Source organism: Zalophus californianus, chromosome 3 (genome assembly GCF_009762305.2).
Source record: "Zalophus californianus isolate mZalCal1 chromosome 3, mZalCal1.pri.v2, whole genome shotgun sequence".
NCBI classification, from domain to species: Eukaryota; Metazoa; Chordata; class Mammalia; order Carnivora; family Otariidae; genus Zalophus; species Zalophus californianus.
Window position 1 is genome coordinate 93,085,400 of NC_045597.1, and position 20,983 is coordinate 93,106,382.

A 20,983-nucleotide genomic window follows, 5' to 3' on the forward strand; every position below is an offset into this window, starting at 1 on the left:
CGCCCCCGCGCGCACGGCTGCAGCACACCCGGGCGCCGCGCCCCCGCCCGCGCCGCGCTCACCCGCCCCCGGGGGGAACCGGGGAACGCGTGGGGGGAGGGGGCGCTGGGAGGGGGCGGCCAAGGACCCTCCTCCCCAGCGCCGGGGAGAGAAAGCACACCTACGAACAAAGTTCGAGCAGGGAACGAAAGAACGCGCCAGTTTCCAACACTTTTTTTTTTTTTTAAGGCGCCGGGGTGGGTGGGTGAGTGGGGGGTCGCTAACTCAAGTCAGATGAGCTCCGGAGCTGAGGCGCAGGGACTGCTCTGTTTTCAATCTCTAAAATCACCCGCCCTCCCCACCTCCCTTTTCCCCCTCCGCCGGGAGATGCCCGGGTCGCAGTTCCCAGTGCGCCCGCTTCTCCGGGCGCCGGAGCGGAAGCCGGGAACTGGAGGCAAACGGGGGGGGGGGGGGCGGCGGCTGGCTCCGCGCGGACCCTCTTCCAGCCTGCAGCGCGTGCAGGTGCCGGGGGTCCTGATCGCGCCCCGCGCCGTGGCTCACACGAGTCGCCATCTGAGCGCATGCAGGCGAGAAGCGAGAAGCCTTCTAGGTTTGGTGCATGTGTGTTTTGTAGGGAGGGTTTTTGTTTGTTTTGTTTGTTTTTGTGTTTTTTTTTGTTGTTTTTTTTTTAGAGACTCCACTCTAGCTGCCACAGCCAGATGGAAGTAATCAGAACCCAACAACAGAGGAGGAAGGAAGAAAAAAACCTCACTGAATTTTGGGCCAAAGTATATATGGGGGTGTGTGTGAAAGAACTTGCTTAAGCAAACTGGGTGACTAGCTCCGGGCCCTCGAGCCACACCAATCCCCAGAACTGAGCTGCCTGGTTTCAGGAGCATGGGAGCAGCGGGTTAAAGTGTCCCCCAACTCCTTGGGGGCCACCATTCTCTCTGTGCTGAGGGTTCTCACCCAAAGAGTGCCTCATTGGGGGATTTTTTGATGTTTCTTCCTAACATTTGTGAAACACTATGTGCTAGGTGACACGTAGTAATTCCTTTATATTATTTAACCTACCAAACTCTGAGTTTGGTTCTCCATTTTACAGGTGGGAAGACTGAGGTTTACAGAATTTAAGTAACTTGTCCAAGGTCAGAGCGCTGAACCGCCATCTTGCGTGAATTTCAGTGGGTTGTACCATTAGTTCAACTAAATTGGCCCAGTTAAGAGGAGTGGGAGCATCTCTCCCTTCAGTCTCCCTTCCTACTGTTGAATCTTGTCTGGAATGCAGGAGAAACAAGGGCTCAGAAAGGCAATTCTACACTCCCCTTGGGGGTGTGACCTTCACAAACCCATTTTACTGATACAATCCCTTTCAGTCAGTAGCTCTTTCCAGATACCATTGACAATTTCCCTAACTCTATTTTTCACGTTTTAATCAAAGAGGGAAGGGACATTATGGTCCCCATTCCCTATCACCCTACCTTCCTTCCTTTCTCCTTACATTCACTTATATGAGAGAAGTTAATAATTTCTTCCTGACCTAGAGAAAAAATGTGCAGAACAATATTAGAACAATTTGATGCTGATTTTGTTTTTCACAAATAGGTTCTCCAGATGGGGGAAAAAAACCCACAGGGTTTTTAAAAAGCAAAACTTGCAGAAGCCAATGCATTTATTAAAGGGAAGAAAAGTTTGAGAGGGGCTTTTTCTTTAAATATGATTGGATTCACCATTCATTCCTCCATGCTATTTGTTTAAATTCCTGCTGAGCTTTCAGAACACAGACTCCAAGGAGACAGAAAAAGTAAACTCTCCCTCCCCTCAATGGCCATATTTTAATGACCCTATTCATATCTACCCCATGAAATGTGGGGAATCAAGTCATGTTACTGGAATATTAGCTTCATCTGCTGATTACTTCATTATAAGTTTGTCTCTGTTGGTTTCCTTGTGTTGTTAAGTTTGTGGAGACATTTAAACAAATCAACAATTTGGGATATTTCCTTTTTCTCTTGTTTTTCTTCTCAGACCAGCTCAATTCCTGCTGGAATCCAGGCACTCCCATAACCTTTCCTGGCTTATTTTGGCAAGAAGGTGGCTGTTGAGATGAAGATGGAATGTTTTTGGTTTGAGGAGAGGCTATAGACACCATGCCTTAATCTGTAGATGGTCAGAAGTTTTGGCACTGAAAAAAGCAACAAGGTTTGGAGTGGAGGCAAATGGCATAGCAGAGAAAGCCTCCATCTGAGCATTAGGACACCAAGTTCTGGTTTCAGATCTAATACTTAATGTAGGACTGTGGGCAAGTCCCAGCTCATTCAGTTGGCAACTTTCTTTGTGCCCGGTGATGTGCTAAGTGGCCTAACATCACTGTGAGCCAAACTGGGGAGTACCTTCCCCTTATGAGCTTAATGTTTCATTAATAACCACAAACAAATGGATGATCAGAAACTGGGTGAAGAAAAAAATGTAAAGGGTGCTAAGCTGGTGCTTGGCGACCTGAGCTAGCATGGGAGGTGGTATGGGAGGGCATTTCTGAGGAAATGAAGCTGCACCAATATGAAGAAGGGATGAAGGGCAACAAAAGCATACACAGAAAAGTAGAACTACCTTACACCAAAAAGCTGCATGGCAAAAGAAACAACAGAATGAAACAGCCTCCTGTAGAATGGAAGAAAATATTTGCAAACGATCTATCTGACAGAGAGTTAATTTCCAAAATATGTAAGCAACTCCTAAAACTCAATAACAAAACACAGATGACCCAAGTGAAGAAATGCGCAGAGGACCGAAATAGACATTTCTCCAAAGAAGACATTCAGCTGGTCAACAGGACATGAAAATGTGCTCCACCTCACTCAGCATCAGGGAAATGGAAATCAAAACCACAGTGAGCTATCACATCGCATGTGTTAGAATGGTTAGTGTCCAAAAGACAAGCGATAACAAAGGTCGGTGAGGTTGTTGAGAAATCGGAACCCTCGTGCGTTGTTGTTGGCACGGATGGGAATGCAAGATGGTGTAACCATTATGGAAAACAGTATGGCGGTTCCTCAGAAAACCTGAGAATATGATCCTGCAGTCCTGCTTCTGAGTAGATATCCCAAAATACTGAAATTGGGGTCTCGAGAAGCTATCTGCACTCTCGTGTTCATTACAGCATTATTCATGATAACCAAGATCTAGAAACAACCCCAAAGCACATCGTCAGATGAAGGGAGAAAGAAAACTTGGAATATACAGGCCGTGAAATACTAGTCGACCTTAAAAAAGAAGGAAATCTGCCATTTGTGACCACAGAGATCCACCTGGAGGAAATTATGGAAAGTGAAATAAGTCAGTCAGAGAAGGGCAAATACTGTTCGATTCATCTATTAAGAGGTATGGAGTAGATAATAAAAGGGTGTTCACCAGCTGATGAGGATGGGGGCTTTGGGAAGTTCAACGGGTATAAAGTTCCAGTTATACGAGAAGGACAAGTACCAGAGATCTGCTGTACAGCATAGCACCTGTAGTCAAAAATTACAGTCTCAAAAATTGAAGAGGTTAAGTCCCATGTGAAGTGTTCTTACCCCCTCCCCCGCCAAAAAAAAGGGACACAAGGAAACTTGTAGAAGTGAAGGATATATTTATTACCTGGATTGTGGGGATGGTAACACAAATAAATGCATATATCCAAGCTCACTCTATTTATATATTATGTGCAACTTTTATTTTTTAATTTATTTTTTTAAAGATTTTATTTATTTGAAATAAAGAGTGAGTGAGAGAGAGAGCATGAGTGGAGGGGGAGAGGTAGAAGGAGAAGCAGGCTCCCCACTGAGCAGGGAGCCCGATGCAGGGCTCGATCCCAGGACCCTGGGATCATGACCTGAGCCGAGGGCAGACGCTTAACGACTGAGCCACAAAGGCACCCCTATGTGCAACTTTTATATGCCAGTTACACTTTAATAAAGCTGGGGAGAAAGTAGAAGGAATGAGGGCGGGTTAACTGGGAGAGGGAAGAGATCACAGCGTGTCAATGCTTCCTTTTCTCTTTCTGTACAAGGAGCCTGAGTGATAAAGTCCAGTCCCAAAGAGAAGTGCTAGTCCATTATTGCAGTGTTCTAGTTACTTAGGGTTGTGTAAAAAATTGACCCAAACACAGTGGGAGAAACCAACCATTTACTACACATGAAGATTCTGTGGGTCAGGATTTTGGACAGAGTATAAGAAGGAAGGTTTGTCTCTGCCCCAGTGTTGGGGCCTCAGCTAGAAGACCTCAAGCCTGGCACTGGGATCATCTGAAGACTTGCCTACTCACATGGCTGGCACTCGATGCTGGCTACTGGCTTGGGGTGGGGGGGGTGTTGGTTCCTTTCTGTCTGGACCTCTCCACGTGGTCTCTCAGACTACTTTGGGCTTCCTCATAGCGTGGTGGTAACTAGGTTTCAAGGGTGAGCTTATGAAGAGATAGCCAGGTGAAAGACTTCCAAAGAGCGGGCTTCTATAGAAGAAGTAAGAAACATAAAGATGGTAATTCTGGGGGGACAGTTACATAAAGCGGGGATGCCAGGCAGACCAAAGAGGAGCTTTTTAGAAGCTTTGGAAGCCACAGCATCACTTGGCTGCATTCTGTTCATGGAGACAAAGTTCTACCTAGGTTCAGGGGGCAAGAAAATAGACTCTACCTCTTGATGGGGAATGGCAAGATTCTAAAGAGCATATGGGGACAGAAATGGTGCTGTGGTTATTTTTGGAAATAAAGTATGCCACACAAAACTAAGCGGAGACAGAAGACTGGGAAAAGGCTCTGAGGTAGCCTACCAGGTGTATTGTTTCCTGGCTTGGCTACAAAGCCCCTGGTAGCAAGCACTTTGGAACACCAGAAAGGAGAGACCCAATCTCTAACCCCAAGGAATCTACACTCTCATCGAGACAGACACAAATGTGGCCACAGTAGAAGAACACAAAGATGGGTGCCTGGCTGGCTCAGTACTTGGAGCACGTGACTCTTGATCTCAGGGTTGTAAGTTCGATCCCCACGTTGGGTGGAGAGATAACTTAAAAATAAAATAACATCTTAAAAAAAAAAAAAAGGAAAGACACAAAATGGCGTAGTGAGGTGTGAGTGGTGGAGCTGTGGCAGAGAGGAGAGGACAGTGGAACAAACAGTGGTTAGTGGCTAAGGAGGACGGCAGTAAGTGTCAGTCCCCAAAGCGGATTGATGATGTGTTATTCTTTCAGGAGTCCTGAGATGACCCTCAGTGCCCCCGTCCCTCCCAGTATACCTCCCACAGGCTCTGGGACCAGTTACGCTGTGAAGTCCGGAGTCACTCCTAAAACTTAAGGCTGTGTCTTTTATTACAATGCAAATATACTTGGGACACCCAAAACAAAATGTTTCTATAGGACACTCGTTACCACTGAGTGAATTTAGTAGATTTTTTCCACAGAATAAGCTCATCTAGGAGTGGGAAACATCAGGATGGTACCTGTGGAACTATTCAAGGACAGGTGCACGGGGCGGGGGGGGGTCGTGCCAGGCAGGACAAAGACGAACACATATATCTGATTTTCAGTGCAAATCTTCAACCCTCTTCCAGACAACATTGTTGGGAAGATGATATAGAGACACACACACGGGATTTGTGCAAGGTTGGAAGATGTTAGGAACCCCTCCCCACAGAAGCAACCAATGAAACCCTTTTCTCTTTCAGAGCTGCCCTAGAGGGCCCAGCTGGGAGAGATTCAAGTGCAGAAGGACCAAAACTCTTTGGCTAATGGATTCATCCATGCTTTCATTCATTCATACATACATACACTCATTCATTCATACATTCATTCATCCCTCCTGTGTGAGCTCCTACTATTACCATGCACTTTAGAGATAAAGGATATGAATGAGATACAGTCCTCACCTTCCACCAGCTAGTCCCTGGCTGGGTGGTGCCCCCCCCCCCCCGCCAGGCCCCTGTGTCAGCTCAGAGTAGTGAGGGTTATAGAGGAGGTTGCCATGTGCAGGGTAGATCAGAAAAGGAAGGAGGAAGAGTCCAGCCTGAGAAGGAGAGAGAAGGCAGCAAAATCAGCAGGGCTTAGAGATCCAATGGATGTTTGTCAAGATGTTTTTCTCCCTCAGGGCCAGCCCTCTCAAGAACTTTTCTCAAGATACGTTGTGGGTTTCTTAACCAAACTGAAAAAGATCGCATTGTCTCCCAGCGGCTAGTGACTAAGAAATATCAATAGTTGTCACTAAGCACATAATAATGAAAGCCATTATTTCAAGACCATTTTTTCTTCCTCCTTTTTTTTTTTAGGTAGGCTCCACGCCCAACATGGGGCCAATGCAGACTTGAACTCACAACCCTGCGATCAAGACCCGAGCCAAAATCAAGAGTCGGATGCTTAACCAGCTAAGCCACCCAGGTGCCCCTCAAGACAATTTTTTTAAAAAATTCTCAAAGACACATAATTAAAATGTGATGAAATTATTATACGATACCAGACTGACTTACACAGTGATCTCAAGGATAGGCTCTCCGTGCCCTCAATGTATCATAGTTAGCTTAACTCGAGTCGCCTCTCGTGGGAGTCACCGGGAAAGAGTGGAGAGACTGTGGGAGATGACCAGCTTCTACTATATCCACTTCTTCGGCCTCCCTCCATTCTATTCATGGTCTGCCTCAGAAAGAAGATAATGTGGGAGCCCCTTGTGGACTTCATTAAAGGAACATTTAAACTTGTGTATAGGTCATTTCTCTCCTTCAACACCTCCTCTGTTATCCATTATTTTATTAACGTTTCAACTTGTCTTCTTTTGTTTTTTTAAAGATTTTATTTTTAAGTAATCTCTACACCCATCGTGGGGCTCAAACTTACAACCCCGAGATGAAGAGTCCCATGTTCTACTGACCGAACCAGCCAGGCACCCCTCACCTTGTCTTTGTAAACGCTCAGTGTCAGGAGTTTGTTTTGTACCTGGTTTACGTGGTGAGCCTCATTTTGCCAGAAGTCATCCGGGAGATGCAAGTTCCCACAGCCTTTGAATAAATTGAAGGTGGGAAGAGATGGCATGGGGACTGTCCCCTGTCAGGCTGTGTGGTGAAAGGTGTCAGCATAGCAGAAGCAGGAAACTGCTTCACAAAGGCTGGAGTTGTCCAGTAGCTGAGGCTAGCCCACAAGGGTGTATTGGACAGCAAGCCTCTCCCCGCCCCCCTACCAAATTAACATACAAGTCAAAGATTTTCATATAAATAAGCAAAAGCAGTTGGAAAATAAGATGGAACAGAAGACCCCAATTATGATAGCAAAGAAGAAAGTAAAATCTGTCTAGGTTTAAATATTAAAAGAAATGCCCAAAACTTGTGTGAGAAAAAACAAAACACAACCAGAATCAATATAATTAGATGTGAAAATATAGAAAGATATGTGTTCTTGGTTAGGATGATTCAACACATAAAGGAGTTCATTCTTCCTAAGTTAATGTATAAATTGTTGCAATTCAGATAAAAATATGGTGTTTTCTTGGGGTAGAGGGAAAACAGGGCTAGATAAATTAACAATTTTAAAGTTCATTTAGATGGAGAAAGAACCAAGAAGGGCCAGGAAAAACCCTGAAAAGGAAAAGCAATTGGAGGGAGCGGGGGGAGTAGGCAGCTCTGTCAGATATTTAAACCTAAAGCCTCTATAACTGAAATAATTTGGTATTGATGAATGAATAAAAAGATGGACCAGTGGAATAGAATACAAAATCCAGAAATAGACCTAGCTGGGTATGGAAAATTCAATTTTGACTAACGTGGCGCCATGAACGAGGGGGTGAGAGATGGACTTTTTAAGAAGTTGTAGCGGGATAACTAGAAATTAACACGAGACCAAGATACCAATTTTCACCTAACAGACTGACAAAACCCCAAAACTGGACAACATATTCTGGCTCCAGGGAAACCAGGCACTCTCTCATAGATTGCTGGTGGGAATGCAAAATGGACAACCTCTAAGGAGGGAAATGTGGACTATCTAGCAAAATCGCATGTACATTTACCCCTTTGACCTGCCCATCTCACTGCCACGTATCTATCCCAGACACAATACAAGAAGGCATATGCAGAAGACAGAATGGCAGCACTATTTATAACATCAAAAAAAACTGGCAACAACCCAAATATCTTCATGTCAGATCAGATTGAATGAACTAAAGTACATCCTCCTAATGGAATATTAGCTATAAGAAGCTGTAAGAAAGGGGGCACCTGGGTGACTCAGAGGTTTCAGCAGCTGCTTTCAGCTTAGGTCATGATCCTGGGGTCCTGGGATTGAGCCCCGTGTCCCACGTTGGGCTCCCTGCTCAGCGGAGAGTCTGCTTCTCCCTCTGCCCCTATCCACCCCCTCCACTCCTGCTCTCTCAAATAAATAAATAAAATCTTAAAAAAAAAGAAGCTATAAGAAAGAGGAGGCATATTTCTTAAGCTATTATATACATCCATAAGTGGAAGAAATTATGTGAGGCAAAGTGTACATGGTATACTACTGTTGATCTTGAAAAGAGTGAGACACCATGTGTACACAGACACGTATATAAGATTTGTTTATATTTTTAAGTAGACAAACCATAAAAATGTTCTAAAATTATCTAGCAGGAGAAGGGGGGAGTAAAATGGAGGGGACAGGGATGAAAGCTAGACTTCTTTTAAACACCTTGGATTTTAGGCTTGACATTGGAACCATGAAAGTATATTACATTATTATAGAACAAAATTCCCTTTTAAAAAGTAGTTCCGAGGGCGCCTGGGTGGCTCAGTTGGTTAAGCGACTGCCTTCGGCTCAGGTCATGATCCAGGAGTCCCGGGATCGAGTCCCGCATCGGGCTCCCTGCTCGGCAGGGAGTCTGCTTCTCCCTCTGACCCTCTCCCCTCTCATGCTCTCTATCTCATTCTCTCTCTCAAATAAATAAATAAATAATCTTAAAAAAAAAAACTTAAAAAATAAAATAAATAAATAAATAAATAAATAAATAAATAAATAAAATAAAAAGTAGTCCTGGGGCGGCTGGGTGGCTCAATCGTTAAGCGTCTGCCTTCGGCTCAGGTCATGATCTCAGGGTCCTGGGATCGAGCCCCACATCGGGCTCCCTGCTCGGTGGGAAACCTGCTTCTCCCTCTCCCACTCCCCCTGCTTGGGTTCCCTCTCTCACTGTCTCTCTCTCTGTGTCAAATAAATAAAATCTTAAAAAAAAAAGTAGTCCCTATAACTGAAAGTAAAATGTAACAAATGAAGGTAAATATGTGTCCAGTTAGTAGCTACAAAGAGACAGAATATTCCATATGACCTGAAAACAATAATTTGCACAACCAAGGAGGGATAGACCTTTAGGACAAAAAGAACTAGGGGGGAAAAAAACACATTATTTTCAGTAATCATATTAGAGGAGTGCTGATACTGCTTTGAGATACTTTATATAGCAAGAAATAATGCCAATGAATAATTATGTTGGCATTGACAACTGAAATTTTTCAGCATGGAAGAAAGGAGATATAAGTGTAATATTAAATTTTTTTTTATTTAAGTAATCTTTGCACCCAATGTGGGGCTCGAACTCACAACCCCAAGATCAAGAGTCGCTTGCTTTTCCGACTGAACCAGCCAGGTGCCCCAATACAAACATAATATTAATAAGTTTAAGTAAAATCTATGGTTCTGAATTTGAGTTGGAAATATTATGAATTCATGTTATGAATTATGAATTCATATGAAAATTTGTTTTATAATGTAAATTATTGCTTTTTTTAAAATCATGTTTTCTAGCTATGCCCATTGGAAAGTCCTGAAAACAATGACCAATCCAATAGCAATGAGCAGCCCAAGGGACTAGACTTGATTTCTAAATCTCATTTCCCACCATAAAGAACTAGAGCCATTTGGAGAGTGGTTGATTCCAGGTCTTGGGAAGAAAATGTCTGGGAGGAACCATAATAAGAGGAAACATATCATACCTATAGAAAGCAAGGCCACTGTCAAAGCCACCTAAAGTTGCGTCAAAGGACTCAACCAAATAAAGAAGCTTCCTGGCCAAATAGGCAACATGTGAGTTTCAGTAAGAATAATAACAGCAATGGGTTAAAACACATCAATATGTTTAAATCCATGCATATATAAATATACTTGAAAAAAAACCTACCTCATTGGTTTCCTTGAAGCTGTGCTGTCTATTACAGTAACTACTAGCCATCCCGGGGTACTGAGCACTTCAAATGTGTCTAGTCCAACTGAGGGACAAAAGTTTAAGATTTATGAAATTTTAAGTTTGAAATCTGATACTTAATTCAGCTATTGAAAAGCTTTTAAGTGTGTTTGGACCAACTTGGGTTTGTGAATCAACATTTTCCACTATAAATTTGGGAAATCTGATTGCAGGTCGAGTAGTGTTTAAGATGAAAATTTAACAGAGGATAAAATACACACTGGATTTCAAAGACAGTCTACCAAAAACATGATGTAAAGTGTCTCATGAATTTTTTTATGTTGATTACATGTTGAAATGTAATACTTTGAAAATATTGGGTTATATAAAATATGTTATTAAAATTAATCTTATCTGTTTTTTTTTCCTTTTTTCATGGGGCAGCTAGAAAATTTTAAATTACATTTATGGCTGGCATTTTATTTCTGTTGCATAAGGGTTACCTTAAAGGATGCTATTGTTATGTTGATACATGGAAAATGACGGGGGAAAAGAAAACAAGTGTTTGTTCTGCTTTTCCTATCCTAACTGTACCTCAGAGTAACCAAAGAGTGATGGAGGTGAGTTTCTCTTTTTAGAAGCATTCCAGCTGATAAATAAAGAAGAAGGGGTGCCTGGGTGGCTCAGTAGGTTAATCGTCTGCCTTTGGCTCAGGTCATGATCCCAGAGTCCTGGGATCAAGTCCCTGCTCAGCAGGGAGCCTGCTTCTCCCTCTGCCCCTCCCCCTGTTCGTGCATTCTCTCTCTCTTTCTCAAACAAATAAATAAATAAAATCTCTAAAAAGAAAGAAAGAAAGAAGAAATGGCAGGGGGTACCTGGCTGGCTCAGCTGGTAGAGCATGGGATTCTTGATTTCTGGGTTGTGAGTTTGAGCCGTGTGTTGAGCATAGAGATTACTTAAAAAAAAAAGAAAAAAAATGACAGAATCAGAATTATCTCATTTTGTACTTCTTAATGAAGTGATGGTTTGGACAGCTAATGCCACAAAGAGAGACATCCCAATAGTGGGTGCCATGTGTCTCCTGATAGAAGTAGATGGTGACACTATAATTCTTGTTAAAAAAAAAAACAAAAAATGAACAAACCTCAAACCTGTATCTAATCAAACTTCTGAATCTAACTACTATTTAGCAGAAATTTAGGGGACAGAGGTCCAGGCTAAACTTCACCAGAGAGTTTCAATCCAGACAGTGAGACACTACAGGGGAACCAGCACAATTCTTTCAACAAATAAATTTTGAGGGTGGGAGAGGCGCCTGGGTGGCTCAGTCGTTAAGCGTCTGCCTTCAGCTCAAGCCATGATCCCAGGATCCTGGGATCGAGCCCCACATTGGGCTCTCTGCTCAGTGGGAAACCTGCTTCTCCCTCTCCTTCTGCCTACCACTCTCTCTCTGTGTGCTCTTTCTCTTCTGTCAAAGGAAATAAATAAAATCTTAAAAAAAATTATGAGGGGGGACCAAACATTGGAGAGAGAACTGTAAATTATAAAAGATTTAAGAGACGTAACAACCACTTGCAGTGAGGACCTTTGTTGGAGTCCTCATTTGAACAATATAAAATTGAAAGGGAAAAAAGGCATAAGACAGTACAGGGAGTTTGAACCCTGACGGGAGAGTCGTTGATATTAAGTAATTACTACTGATTCTTGAGATCTGATAATATATTGAGGTTATTTTCTTAAGAGTCCTTATTTTTTAGAGATACATACTGAAATCATTATAGGTGAAATGATATAATGTCTGGGATTGGCTCCCAAAGGAGCTGGGTTGGAGGGAGTGGGTGGGGATAGAGGTAAGACAAGATCAGCCAGGAACTGATCATTGTTGAATTCATGGGGGTTTCTCCTTGTTCTCCCTATGCTTGAAATGTTTGATATTTTCAATAATAAAAAGGTTTTTTTTTTTAATTCCGGGGGGGGGAAAGAAGCAATGAGAACGAGTCGGGGTTTGAGTAAAGAACACACACAGCTGAGGGTCTGCCGAGCCCCCTGCTGGCTTCCCTGACAGTGGTACCACCCCTCCCCCACTGCAGCCTCCTAAACGGCCACCTGCCAGTGTCACTCCCCTGCTCCAAGCGCTCTAGCGGGGCATGCAAGGCACTTCAGAATGGAGTCCAAGCTCTCTCTTGCAGCACACTGGGGGTTCTTTGTCCCCACACCTTTGAGGATGTGCTGCCTTTCTCTGGAAAGCCCTTCACCACCTTGTCTAGTACAGAGCTCCTCTGCATCCATCAGAACCTTGCTTGCTCTTCCCCTCCTCTGTGATGCCTTCCCTGACTCCGCGCGACAAAGTGAGGCAGTCCCCATCTCTTCGAAGTGATTATAGCAACACTGTGCTACTGATATCCAGGGGCTCTGTTCCCACCCTCCCCCACTCCACTGCCCCACTTGATCTCAGAAAGCAAGTTAGCTTTCAGCTCAGGTCTCTAGCTGGGAGGACAACACTTACCACTCCGGGAGGCTCTCCATGCATGCTGAGTAAACCCTGACCAGCCCCCTCAATCCTGAACACAGGCCTCTCCAGCTCTCTACTTCCTTTGGCTGCAATGTTTAATGCATCCAGCCCTGTTGCATCTTGCTCCACCCTGATGTGGAAAACTTCCTTTCTTCACAGGTGGGCTGTGTTTGGTATAGTGGGTTCATAGGCAATGACCCTAGTTTGAAATTCCAAAGTCAGGGAATAGTGCTTTATTATAGTATGCTGAGGATGACAACATTAATAATAATTATTAATAATAATAAGGAAGGAATAGAGGCAGTTCCAGGGCCAGCAGCTCCTGCCGGCAGGGACATTGTATCATTTACCTTGTATCTTTCTTTCCTGGATGGACCCCAGTGCCTACTCCATGATGGGTGGAATGATCTGATTCTGATGTCACAGAGTTTTAAAGAACAGTGATGAACTTCACCCGGAAGGGGCCTGAAAAAATATGGTTAAGAGGACATTGACCCATGTGGCTGAGAATCGAACCAGGTTGGAGAAGATCTGGTTCCCAAGTCCAGGTAAGTTACAGCGCACAGTATTGTAAGAACCTGCATTGAGTGAATGCAGACTTGCACCCTGCTGCTCTCTAGGAGGAGTGAAGCCACGGAGAAAGGACCAGAAAACAGAATATATGTCCGGGGGAAATGCTGTCTGTTTCAGCAAACCAGGAAAAAGTGGACTCCGACGGCGACTGACCTTGGTGAAAAGCATGGTGCAGGTCCAGGATGGAGCGATGGTGGTAAGCAGAGTTCTCACGCCTGGTGGAGAGAAGGACCAGAGAGACTCGTTGGTGGATTTGTAGCTGGGGGTGCTTTGACAGTGGTGGGTGGTGAGTGCTGGCTGGGAATTCCTGCTTTGGGAGCGAAGCAGAGTGCCACCGGACTCTGTCTTCAGCCCTGCCTGACTGCAGTTTTGTTAGGGATTTACACAAAGACACAGCACGGCTGTGATCGGAACTGGGAGTGGGGATGACACAAAGCTGGAACCTAGTGCTTGAGATGCAGAATCAAGATTTGAAAAGATAAGACATCAACCTCGAAGCATGAGAAGAAACTGGCAAAATATACCTAAGATTTTGAGCTTCACAATGCCCATCTTTTTTTATGTTTATTTTTTTAAGTTTATTTATTTCATTTAGTCATCTCTACACCCAATGGGAGGCTCAAACTCACGGCCCTGACATCAAGAGTCACATGCTCTTCTTTTTTTTTTTTTAAGATTTTATTTATCTATTTGAGAGAGAGAGAGAGCACAAGTGGGGGAGAGGGGCAAAGGGAGAGGGAGAAGCAGACCCCCCCGCTGAGCAGGGAGCCTGATGCAGGGCTCGATCCCAGGACCCTGGGATCATGACCTGAGTGGAAGGCAGATGATTAACCGACTGAGCCACCCGGGTGCCCCTCACATGCTCTTCTGACTGAGCCCCCCAGGTGCCACCATAAAACCCATCTTATTAGGAAAGAATGGAGAGCTATAGCTTAACAGCAATGCTTGTGGAAGAAAGAGAGAGAAACAAAAGAAAAATCTGAGAGTGCTCAATTCAGCCCAAACTTTTACATGCTATCACAAAAGCTGATGGCTGTGGTCCAGAGCAGTGGCCCATCACCATGGTGTCTGCCATGACTACAGACCACCTTTGCTTTTGGTCGCCCTTAGGTCAACTCAATTCCTCACAAAGGAAAGTCTAGATAAATAAGACTAGTGTGCTGGTCATAAACACAAGGCATACAAACATAAACGCGGAACTGCCGACTATAAAATGTTTGTGCGCATCCCTGGCTCATCTCTCATCCCGCCAGGGTCCTTGCGCTCAGCAAGGGGCTGCATTCCAAGAATAAAGTAACAAAGGAGAAAGTGTCCCAAGATTGACCTGCAAGAGAAAGGCCCCCAACCCTGACCCATGGCCAAAAGTTGAAGGAACCGGAGACATAGTGCCTGGAACAGAAAGATTTACGGGACATCCAGAGCTGCATGTAAGTCCCTGATGGGCTTCTGTCCTGCACTCAGCACCTTCCCAGGGGGTGTGCGGAGGGGAGCTTTCCCTCCCTGGGGAGGCCCTGAGCCACCTTCTAGGGAGGTCTGTGCTCTTGAGCAGTTCATTTGGCTAACAGAAGCCAATCCCTTCATCCTTCCAAACCGGAGGCTCTTCGTTAGGAAAAATGGGGACGTAGGACCTCCCTTGTGCAGAGCGAAATGGGCAACCTATACTCCATGCGCCTGTCCCCATTCGGGTCCAACTCTCCCCCTCCCTTCCTTTGGATGCCTTTGATAGAGAGGGGGTGGTGTTGAGGGGAGGGCACTGGGTGTGGGGTCAATAGAGCCCTGCTGCCAATTCCCTCCACGATCAGAGAAGCCCCTGCCCCTCCAGGCTTCAGTTTTCCCCATCTGTGACACACAAGTGGATTGGGTTGGTTCGAAGGTCACAGGCTGAACCTGGGCCACAGATGGGGTTGGCTAGGCCTGGGCACCGGAAACAGTTGTCTTTTACTTTTAATTTCTTGACAATATTTAAAAAATGAGGGTATTCAATATGATATGACATAGTATGATATAAGGCAATATGTATAAGGAGTTTTCTGCATTCCCCTGAAAAATCCAGAGGTTCTAGCAACACTAGGCCTGCCCTGGGGCACCTGGGTGTCTCAGCCGGTTAAGCATCTGCCTTCAGCTCAGGTCATGATCCTAGGGTCCCGGGATCGAGCCCCGCATTGGGGTCCCTGCTTCTCCCTCTCCCTCTGCTGCTCCCCCAGCTTGTGCTCTCCTTCCCCTTTCTCTGTCAAATAAATAAATAAAATCCTAAAAAAAAAAGCACCCGCCCTTTAGAAAGGACCACAGTCCCCAGCTGCCCCCATCATTGCCCCAAAGCCTGTGGATGGGGTAGCCATATGATTTATTCCCCACACTGGAACCAGAGTGGAAGGGAGTGCTTTCCATAATGATGTCAGGACAACAGGTGGGAATAGAAACTGTCCCAGAAGAACCGAGATAGGCAGTCACCCTCCATGTAGGATATAAGAAGTTTAAAGTGGGTTCATGCTCTTAGATCCAATAGTCCTTCTAGGAAATGTATCTCCAATCTGGGTAAAGCTTTATGCAAATGATGTCCATCAAAATGGGTTTAACAAATAATTTATTTCAATTTGGCAAAGATACGTCTAACAATACTCTAAGAAAAAAGCAAAATGAAATTTTATTTGTGTAGTATGATTATAATGCTAGTCTTCAAACTCAACCCATGCAGAGAATGAAAGATTTGAAAGAAATTCAGTGACATAGTAACAGTGTCTTTTGGGGGAGGGGGGCTGGGGCTTTTTGTTCTTGTACTTTTTTTGTATTTTCCAAACTTTCTTTAACATTCGTGTGGTTCTTTCCTGATGGAAAAGCCCACTTGCTGGATCACAGCCAGCCGACTGGCAGAGGGCAGGGAGCTTCCTGTAGGCAGAGCCTGGGTGGGGTAGCAGGGTGGTGGTTTCCATGATGAATCCTGCGATGTCTCCCCTGGGGCTGCACAAAGCTGCTTGGCAAAGCTGGCCATCGACTCTGTTTCGGTTGTTTCGGAAGTGAACAGGGCACAAAGGGGGGTGGGAGATACAGCCTTCTAGTTGTGGAATGATAAAGTCACAGAATAAAAGACACAGCATAGGGAATATAGTCAATGGTATTGTGATAGAGTTGCATGGGGACAGATGGCAACCTCACTTGTGGGAGCACAGCACAATATCTAGAGAAGTTGAATCACTATGTCGTACACCTGAAACTAATGCAACATTGTGTGGCAGCTACACTAAAATTAAAAAAATCACAAAAAAAAAGAAAGGAAGGAAGGAAGGAAGGAAGTTGAGCAGGGCAATATGGTAAGCAAAACAATGGCCCCCAAAGATATCTACGCCTTAATCCTTGAAACGTGTGATGATATTGCCTCACATGGCGAAAAAGGCTTTGCAGATGTGATTAAGTCAAGAACCTTGAGATGGGGAGATTATTCTGGATTATCCGGGTGGGCCCCACCTAATCACATGAGTCCTTAAAAGTGGAAGAGGGTGCTGATGATGGGGTCAGAGAGATGCATCTGGGAAGGATTCTGGGCACCACTGCTGGCTATGAAGACAGAGGACGTTTGCCATGAGGCAAGGAGTACAGTGGCCTCTAGAAGCAAGAGACTGTTCACCGTTTGCAGTCAGCAAGAAAACAGGGACTTTGGTCCTGAAACCACCAAGAATGAAATCCTTCCAACAACCTGAGTAAGCAGAGAGCAGATTCTCTCCCAGAGCCTCCAGAACAGGACACAGCCTTGTTGACAGCATTTTTAAGCCACTAAATTTGTGATGATTTGTTACGGCAGCTGTAGAAACTAAATACAGGCAAGAACAGAGCACAGGCTGTGGGGAGACCATGGTGGTTAGGCCCGGCTCTACCATCAGGGGTCTCTGTGCCCTTGGTGAGCCCTTGGTTCTTGGGCTTGTTCTTCCATGGGGGACAGCGGTGACCTCGTAACCCCTTCCAGCTTGGAAGCTCTGTTTGGCATGTGTACTTTACTGGCCCTGAATTTTGCAGAGGGAAGAGTTTTTTCCCCACTGCAAAGTACAGGATCCCACCGAGCTTCCTCAAAAAATTAAAAGTAGAACTACCGTATGATCCCGCAATCCCACTTCTGGGTATATACCTGAAGGAAGCAAAATCCCTATCTTGAAAAGATACCTGTGCCTCCATGTTCACAGCTGCATTATTTACCATAGCCAAGACAGAGAAACAATGTAAGTACACATTGATGGATGAGGGATAAAGCCAATATGGGAGATATATATATATATATATATATATATATATGGAATATCATTTCAGGCATAAAAAAAGCAAATTCTGACATTTGCAACAACATGGACAGACCTTGAAGGGATGATGCTAAGTGAAATAAGTCAGACAGAAAAAGACAAATACTGTATGATCTCACTTAATGTGGATCGAAAAAAACAAACTCCTAGAAAGAGAGTAGATGGGTGGCTTTCCGTGAGGGGTGGGGGGTGGGCAACGTGGGTGAAAGTGATCCAAAGATACAAACTTGCAGTTATAAGTGCTGAGGATATACCGTATGGTGACTAGAGTTCACAATTCTGTATTATGTATTTGAAAGTTGATAAGAGAGTGGATCTTGGGGAGCCTGGGTGGCTCAGTCAGTCAAGCATCTGCCTTCGGCTCAGGTCATGATCCCAGAGTCCTGGGATCGAGCCCCGCATCGGGCTTCCTGTTCAGCAGGGAGTCTGCTTCTCCCTCTCCCTCTGCTTCCCCCACTCTCTGTCTCTCATGAATAAATTAATAAAATCTTAAAAAAAGAGAGACAGTGGATCTTAACAGTTCTCATCACAAGAAAAAAGATTATAACTCCATGAGGTGATGGATGCTAACTACACTCGTGGTGGTGATCATGTCACAATATATACAAATCTCATCAGGTTTTGTGCCTGAAGCTAATACAATGTTCTGTATCAATTATATCTCAATAAAACAGGAAATATGGGTGCCTGGGTGGCTCAGTCGGTTGGGCATCTGCCTTTGGCTCAGGTCACAATCTCAGGGTCCTGGGATCGAGTATCAGGTCCGGCTCCCTGCTCCGAGGGGAGTCTGCTTCTCCTTCTGCCCCTCCTCCCACTCATTCTCTCAATCTTTCTCTCTCTCTCAAATAACTAGATAAAATCTTTTAAAAAATACAAATAAAATGGGAAAGATAAAACTAAAAGAAATAAATAATTGAAGAGCACAGGACTCCCATCCTCCTTCATCCAATGGGCTACTGCGGTTGGGGGTGAGGGCAGGGGCATATTCAGGGGAACGAGCCCAAGGCCTCCTTGTCCCAGAGCTGCCAGCAGGCTCTGCCTGGGGTCGGCTGGCTGTGCTTTGCGTTCGCTGCACCTGCCCTTCAAGGAGAGGTCAGCGTTTGCTCCGGGATGTTTCCAGACTGCTGCATGGTTTGCTGGCAGCCTGAACGTGGAGTGGGGGGAGCACGTGGAAGCTTGGGGAGGGCACACAGAACTCCTGAGTCCCTCCTGCCTCATCGTGCCCGCCTCTCAGCCCCTCTGCTGGGGCACCTTGTGGAAGGGTAGGCCCCTGGTGGGTCTGGGGAGGTGAGGTGGCTTTCAGCGGGGCACCTTTGGGGCCTCCCTGGCTGGGACCCTACTGTTCTGCGTGCCTGGTTTCTGAGCACCGGCGCGGGCGGCTTCTCACCCTTTGATGGAGCGCAGACAGGCCCTGGGGTGCTCCCTGTCTGTTCCTGTCGCTGGGACTGAGCCAAGGTGGAATGTGTGAGGCCTGTGTGGTTTGGGGCTCCCCACCCTGCCCAAGCTGAGCACCTCATCCTGAGGTGGCCTAGGTAGGAGCTCAAGCCCCTTCCTCAGAGCGAAGTGCCCTCACAAGCTCAGAGCCATACTTGGGCGAGTGTCTTCTCTGAGCCTCAGTTTCCCCATCTGTCAAACAGAGATAGTAAATAGTACCTACCTCAAAGGGTTGTTATGATGATAAAAATCAGAAATTTTCTGAGCCTTTAATACATCAATGCCTGGTATATTATATTGACTGTTTTATTTTTTTTTATTATTTTTTTGAAAGATTTTATTTATTTTTTGACAGAGAGACAGCAAGAGAGGGAACACAAGCAGGGGGAGCGGAAGAGGAAGAAGCAGGCTTCCCGCGGAGCAGGGAGACCCATGCGGGGCTCAATCCCAGGACCCCGGGATCACGACCTGAGCTGAAGGCAGACGCTTAACCGACTGAGCCACCCAGGCACCCCTTGACTGTTTTATTTTTAATTATAGCAATAATAAAATCATTATGAAGTCATTATTAGGATGAGAGAAATTCACTTCTCTCCCTGGGCCCCTTTCCATGTCTGGGACGAACAGGTTGCCCTGGATGATCTCTGGCGTGTGGCCTCTCTCTGAGATCCTGAGTTGCCTCAGTTTCCCCACCTCTTCCTAGGCTGGTGGGCATACAGCAAGCACAGGCTGATGCTGAGATGGTAGCACCCAGGGGCCTGGTTCCTGGTCTGCTGCCTGCTGCCTGGGGGCCCTCATCTGAAAGATGGGGCTGGCGGAATTTTAGACCCTCCTAGGCCTGCCCCTGCCTGTCTTCACGAGGCACCCTGCAGGCTTGGCCAGGATGGCAGCTGAGGAATGGGGAAGTCTGGGGAGCCATCTTGGTCATGCTACCATGTAGACTGAGGCCTGAGGCAGCCTGGGTCAGCCTTCGCTACCGTGCGCCCCATCCCCCGCCCTTATCTTCTGTAAATCCCAACACTCCAGCAGCTGGGTCCCACCACTCTGTCCTGCACCATAGGGTGCTCTGTGGACACAGCATCCCTCAAGAAATTGGAGCACCAGCTCTGGCCATAGCAGACCGAATATTGATCAGATCTGGACAGGACTAGTGAGGACCCAGATGGACGCATCATCACTGAAGTCCAGTGTAAAGGTCCAGACTGCCAAGCTGTGCTCACAGACTCAAGTGACCAGGAAGGCTTTGAAAGTTGGAGGCTGACCTGTTGGCGCCCCACCTACATACCCTCACCCTTCCCATTTTGTGCATCCAGCCTGGGCCTGATTTTCCGTCACCAGCACCTCTGTCTTTTGGCCTCAGGGTCTGTCTGGACACTAGGACTACCCTGCTCATACACCAGCTGGGAGTCCCAGGGAAGTATGTCCCATGGGAGCAGCCCCTCCAGCGCTGACAAAGAGGAGCAGGTGGATAAGTATCCCCAGGGCCCGTGCACGTCGGGATCGGGTAGAATCCCAGAGCTCCCTACAGGATTCTGGCTGTAGAGTGGAAGTCCGCTGGAGAATATGCTCCGTACTGGTTTCCTTCCCTCCCTGTCTCGCTTCTCGACCCCTGTTAGAAGCTGTATCGTGTCCCCCCCAAAACTCAGAGGTTGAAATCTTCACCCCCAGTACCTCAGAATGGGACCTTATTTGGAAATAGGGTTGCTGCAGACGTAATTACTTAAGATGAGGTCAGTAGGGTGGGCGCTAATCCAACGTGACTGTGTCTTTATAAAAAGAGAAGTGTGGACACAGACACATGCACGCAGGGAGAATCCTAGATGAAGGTGAAGGCAGAGTCCAGAGCGAGCCTTCTACAAACCAAACGATGCCACGTGTGGCCAGGAAATTGCCAGAAGCTCACCCTCAGAAGGAACCAACCTTGCCGACACCTTGATTTTGGACTTCCAGCCTCCAGAACTGTGAGATGATAAATTTCTGTTGTTTAAGCCCCCCATTCCCCTCCGCCCCAGTTTGTGGTACTGTTATTGCAACCCTAAC

General features: G+C 45.8%; 1 long non-coding RNA gene across 1 annotated transcript; it reads left to right on the forward strand.

Annotated features, from left to right (window-relative positions):
- The first annotated feature begins 13,102 nt into the window (after positions 1-13,102).
- Positions 13,103-19,358, forward strand: LOC113919434. Its single transcript, XR_003519005.1, has 3 exons — positions 13,103-13,198; positions 13,271-13,419; positions 19,299-19,358. It is a non-coding gene; the product is annotated as an uncharacterized LOC113919434 (long non-coding RNA).
- Positions 19,359-20,983: the final 1,625 nt, after the last annotated feature.